At 50.3% G+C, this 6,191-nt stretch overlaps 1 protein-coding gene across 6 annotated transcripts in view; it reads right to left on the reverse strand.

The window, feature by feature from the left end:
• Positions 1–6,191, reverse strand: part of PPP2R2C (protein phosphatase 2 regulatory subunit Bgamma) — a 164,978-nt gene that overhangs the window by 158,040 nt on the left and 747 nt on the right. The gene's annotated exons all lie outside the window — the stretch shown is intronic.

The following is a 6,191-nucleotide window of genomic DNA, read 5'->3' on the forward strand; positions in this document are numbered from 1 at the left end:
CTTCTTTCTTAATGGTAAACTCGCGGTGGGGAATGAGCTAGGGAACCCTACTCCACTGTCCCTCCTCTTGGGCCTGTGGGGAGAGACAGGTCTAAAGGCTGGACTCTGAAATGAGGGAAACATAGGCTTCTTCTTGGGGCCCCATGGGTAGGGGTGAAGCAGAGACCTTCAATACTATAGTCCCGCCCAACAGAGAAAAATTGTCCAATGAGTGACAGGTTCTCACCAATTCCACCAATCACAAAAGCCAAGGGGGTGAGAGGCGGGGCCAAGGATTCCACCCTCCCAGGAATTCCAGCCTCCTCCCTACAGCAAAATAGGGCCAACTCTAGCATTTGTGGAGCCCAGTGCAAAGTGAAAATGCAGAGGATAAAAAGCAGGGAAAAGTATCATTAAAGGTACAAAAATATAAAGCTTTCTCACTTTTTCCCCCATGACTTGTCTTAGTTATTTGCTATTTAATGACAATTGAAAAAAAACAGTTTAAATTATTAGCATGAATTTTATCGCTCATTCTGTTGTGTCATTCCAGCTTTAAATGCAAATAGAAGAGCACTGAACTCGAATGCAGAATCCCTGAATTACACGATTCGTATCTGGTAGCTCCTACAGGCGTACGTAGCTTGTTCTTACCAGAGCAGTGGGAACACGGCACATTTTATTTCACCTTTTGACGCCTGCATGTTCTAGGCACACACCTCCACCCTCGATGAATGACAGTTGAAGGGAACAGGAACTATGGTTGTCCATGTTCCCCTTTCTTTTGGTGCCATCATTTTCAGAAGCGATGATTAGCTAGCCCAAGGATGTCACACGAGTAACAAAGGATATGATAGGGTTCCTTGGTCCTTATGCTTCTCAGAATGTCACTGCCTCCTTTCTGCATTCAAAACAAGTTCTGATTCAAAAGGAAAGCATGGCCTCTCGAGCTGTCAGTGCCCCTGTTTACGCAACCACAGACATGCTGATCGGTGCCTATGCGCAGAATTCTGGTGGCCCCAGGACGCTGGGGAGCTCCGTGACACTCAAAGTGACACAAGGTAAGCATGTTACAGAAGCCGCACAAGGAACAGTGGAATCGCTTGTTGCATGTGTCGCTTCTGTTCACAGGTGTGCTCCATTGTCCCATCAGATGTCACTTACAAAACACGGGTTCAAAGATACAATTACTAAAAATTTCAAGATGGGGATAGCAGAGAATTAAACCAAGCGCAGGGTTCCTGGTCCTTCCGAATATGGGACCTACACGAGTTGCACACTCAGGACACCAGCTCTGCAGCAAAGCACTGGAAAATTCTTATAACCTCATGCTTAAAAGTACCCTTCCAAATGGTTTATATAGAGAGATTAAAGCTTTTATTAAAAACAGACATGGGCATTTAAAAAAGATGGGCATGAGCTGTGGCAAATGGCTAACAACATGTATCTAGAGGCTGGTCTTTCCTCTTCATCTGCATTGTTACTCTGTAATCCTCCCCTTTAAGCCCCAGCATTTCATACAGCCACGCTTCAGGTGTCAAGACCTAAACACCTTAGAGAAACATCCCTTAGCTCTGCTGACTTTAAGGATAAAAACCAAAAACTGTAGCAAGTAAAAATCAGGAGATGATGCGGAAACATTTTATTAGCATTTGATTTCCATCTTGCAGCAAGAAAATGAGAAAACCCCTACTTGGTGACTGCACCAACCTTTAAGCGAGGGCTGGCTTCCTTGACAGTTTGGGGAAACTGATAACAATAACCCCTTCCCCAGGGTGGACCTTTGGAGTCCACATGGTCTTTGCTCCTGAGAACCTTGTGACAACCCAGGGCAGGAAGCAATGCAGGGAAACTGAGGCTCAGAGAGGTGATGTGACTTAATGGGGGACAGCCACCGGTGTCCCACTGCAGCCTCCTTCCCTGAAGTGGAGACAACATGAGCTCGTGAAAACCCAGGCAAACTTATGGAAGGGGTGGTCCTAAGTGGAAGCAAAAGGAACAAAGATTTCAAAAATCAAAGGCTGGCTCTCCGCTCTCCTTCTGGGCTGGCTCAGGTCACTGCCAGACGTAACCTCCCCTCTCAGCCCAATTTCTCTGGGGGTGGAGATGGAATTAGGTTAGCCAGTCTGATGACAGTTCTAAGGGCTAGTCTTAACTCTAACCCCTAAAGAACAGACATAGTTATTTATGGACAATATTTATTAAGTACTGACTGTGCCCCAGGCCCTGGGCTGGGCACAATCACACACACCAAGCCATTCAATGCCATGAGTTCACTGAATATATTCCATTCATGAAGCACGGTGGGGAGTCCACAGAGAAGATGCTACAGCATCAAATAATTGCACATCCCTTGTTTCAAGTGATCTAAGGAACAACCTGGAGAAGAAACTAAGGCTCAGAGAAACCTGCCCAAGATTACAGACCCAGAGCAGACCCCACTGGGAAGGCAGGTCTCCAGACCCCACCGGGAAAGCAGATCTCGTGACACCAGATCTTGGAATACCTCATCTGGCTGGAAATGCGAGGAGGGGAAATCAGAACTCTGCAACTTGGACTTGAGTGCATGAAAGAAATCAAAGAGGATTTCTAAAACAGAAAGCAAACAAATCAGCATCCCTCCTGGGTTTATGTATCTCGCATCTTGTTCGTGAGTGACAGGGCAGACTTTCTGTTTTCCAGACAGTCGGTAAAGGCTGTACGAGTCAGGGTACTGCTGGCTGCAAGTAACAGAGACTTGGTTGAAAGTTTGAAACAATGAGTAAATGTAACAGCTCACGGAACTGGAAGCCCAGAGGTGGGGTGGACATCAGGCCTGGTTAATCCAGGAGCCACAGATGTCACCAGCGTCCCCCGTTCTCACTCACTGTCTGCTCTGCCAGCAACGGTGTTGCTGGCTTCAGACTGGCTCCCTCCATGGTCTCAAGGTGGCCGCCAGCAGCAATGGAGGCTTCTGTGTTCCATCACAAGAGAGGGACCAGCTTCCTGCAGCCCTCTCTACTCTCCACTCAACCTCCAGAAAGGACTCCCACGTCCATTCCGGGACCAGTCACTGCAAGGGGGATGGGAGTACACTGGTCCATCACTGCCTGCCCAGGGCCAGACTCAGAAAAGGATGTGCTTGGTAAATGCTACTGCATGAAGGAGGATGAATGTATTTTGTAGATTCAATCTAACCTAAAAATGTTTATTTAACCACCCTAAAGCTGAGTCCTGGGGCTGCAGCAAGAGAACACAGCCAGGAAGAGTCCTTCCTAGAGCCATATCTGGCTCTTGAGAAAAGCCTAAACAGAGACTCTTTGGCATTCTCCTATCCCTGGGGCCCCTTTCTCTAGGGCTCAGGTCCTTCCACTGTCCACTGTCAACTGTACTGTTCTCCCCAACACTCACCCATCCTTGCCAAGTTCTCTGTGCCCCACAGTGACATGCACTCCATGCCTTATGATCACAACAGCCCTCAATCAGCTGAGCTGAGCTAAGAGTTAGAGGGGAAAAAGCTGCTCTAATTCACACTAAGGTGTGAATGACTAACAAAACCTAAACTCTCCCCAAGGTATTTGAGATTTTACAAGAAGAAATTGAGGAACTCGAGCAAGACTCGCACTGGTGAAGATGACATTTAACTTGAGACCTAAAGGATGAGAAAGAAGAGCAGGAAGAGGGTGTTCCAGGTAGTGGACATAGACAGTGCAAATACCCCAAGAGAAAGAAAAAATTGCCTGCTTAAGGAACAGGAAGTAGATCAGAGCCACTGGGGTATTGTGAGTGTTTGTGGCCAAGTGACCAGGTGGAACAGGAATTTGTACACCTGGCTCTTTTACAAACTCCCAGCATCCATTATTTGCTTGTGAAGCTTCTCCAGGAACAAGACTTTTAAATGATAACAGTGCCATTTATTAAGTGCTTCCAACAGGCCAAACACTGTGCCAGGTGCTTCCTAAATTAGCAAAACCACTGATCATTCCAACAACGCTGTAAGATGAGTCACTATTACTCCTCCCTTTAAAGGGAGAAAGTGAAGCTCAGAAACATTTAGTAACTTGTCCGAGGTTGCACAGAACCTGAAGAGTCAGAAGAAGGATTTGAATACAAGTCTCTCTGACATGCAAATCTGTAACTTACTCTGTGCTCTGAGCACAAAATGCAGGCAAGATGCAACAGTGCGAAAGTCTGTTTTCATGCAGGGAGGCCAGAAATCTCATATAATTCTAATAATTATTGTTATTGCTTTCTCAAGGGCGGGAACGTCAGATCTTGTTCCTAGGTTCCCTAGGACCTGAGCTCTGTGCCTTCCACACTCTGGCATTCAATCTGGGACGTGGACAAAGGCCACGCCTCAGTTTCTTCATCTATAAAATAGGGATGCGGGGTATATGGAGCTCCTGTGAGGCCGCAGCACATAATGGGTCCTCCACATACTTGGGCTGCCAGGCGCCCAAGTAGTTTTGTAGTTCCGAGGCGGCCCTTTCATCCACCATCTTATCTGACCCTCACAGAAACCTTAATACCTCTAGGCAGGATGGTATTATTCACTCCCATTTCACAGATGGGGAAAAGAGATCCATCCACATAACGGCGTTCCCTTCTAGAATACAGGCTGCCCACGGGCAGGACCTGTGTCCAGTCCCCAGGGCTAAAACTGACCAGAACATAGTAGGTACTCGGTAAATATGCGTTGTATGAATGAAGAATTAAAATCATCACTTCTTACTCTGATAACTATGCACTTCTCCCTTGTTCCTCCCTTCTAAGAGCTGGTGAATTTGTGAGAGAAACAGGGGGAGACAGAATAAAGAAGGAATTAGGGTTTGCAAATGTCCACTATGAGTCAGGCAGTGCTTTTTAAATACTTTAAATCACGGAGCCCAGTGCCCTGTCCCATCATCCTCAATGTAGAGATGGGAAAACGGAGGCTTCCTCCAGAAAACCGGACCAGAAGGACCTGCCAAGATCCCCTCTCTCTCCTGGCTCCAGCCAGACCACTGGAGCACCTGCCAGCAACCCAGCAGCCTTTTACCTCTGCCTCTCAGCAGGCTGCCAGCAGAAAGAACACCCAGGAAACACGCTGATCCTTCCTCAGCCTCTCCAAGGCAGGCGACAAAGGACCGCTTTCAGCTGCCTGGGGACCCCCGCCCCCGAAACCCCTAGCTTGGGTCAGAGCCCTCACCCAGCCTGAGCAGCCCTGCCCCCTCTTCCTACACACACCCAACAGCAAAGCGTGACTCAGCAGTTCTCCTCCGGGGAGCGGGGAGCGCCACTCTTCAGCATATCTCCGCCCAGGTTACACGCCCAGCCTCTGCTCCCCTGGGTCAGGAGCCCGGGAGCCCACCCCGCGCTGGCCCGGGGCTCCCCAGGCCTCCGCAGGGCTCGGGCTACGGGCTCCTCGGCCTCATTTCCGGCGGAGCCAGGCATCAGCGCGGCGGACAGCACCCTGGAGTCGAGTGACCGCTCCGAGGCCACACGGGTTCCTGACACAGGCTCCCACGCGCACCAGTCCCGCGGCACGCAATGCCCAGGGCCCCTCCCACCGAGGCGCCCACCAGGGGACCTCTTGCTCAAAACCCACAAACACTTCTGCAGCCAGTCCAGCAGCCCCCAGGGAAGATGCAGACGGCCCCTTAACCCGGGAAGGTCTCCAGCACAAGTGTCCCCACCGCTGCATGCTGACACCCCGCGGCTAGCTCTCCCCATCCTCAATGGAGGCTCCACTCCGCGGGCCCCCGGCTGCGGCCCGGGAGCTGTCCCCACCGTGCCCTGGGCAGGGTGGAGCAGAGGGGCCCTTGGAAGTTACAGGCTTATAAGAGAGGGCCGCTGACCCTCTAGATCCCACCAGCCTCGGAGTGGCGGTTGGGCTGGGGCTGTAGGGCCAATTTAGGGGATTTCAAATGCAGGGCCTGTTGGGGGTGGCATGTCCCACTTTGGGGGAAAATTCTTACAGTTTAGGGCCAGCTGTTCCTGTCTTAGTTCAACTCGACAGGAATAAAAGATGAACCCCAAACCAGACACCTTCTCCCACCCACTGAGGGGCCGAAGACCGCGAGCCTCTAGGGGAATCTGGCAATGGATTTTCCACCCCCACCCCCCCACCGGGTCCCACTTCGTCTCCAGGGAGTGGGCAGCCTAGAAAATTCTGCGGGCTCTGGGCAGGGCAAACCCAGTATTCTAAGCCACTAAATTTCCCCGGTATTTCTTCACCAGATTAGCCGCAGAGG

Source organism: Balaenoptera borealis, assembly GCF_965194805.1.
Source record: "Balaenoptera borealis genome assembly, chromosome: 4".
NCBI classification, from domain to species: domain Eukaryota; kingdom Metazoa; phylum Chordata; class Mammalia; order Artiodactyla; family Balaenopteridae; genus Balaenoptera; species Balaenoptera borealis.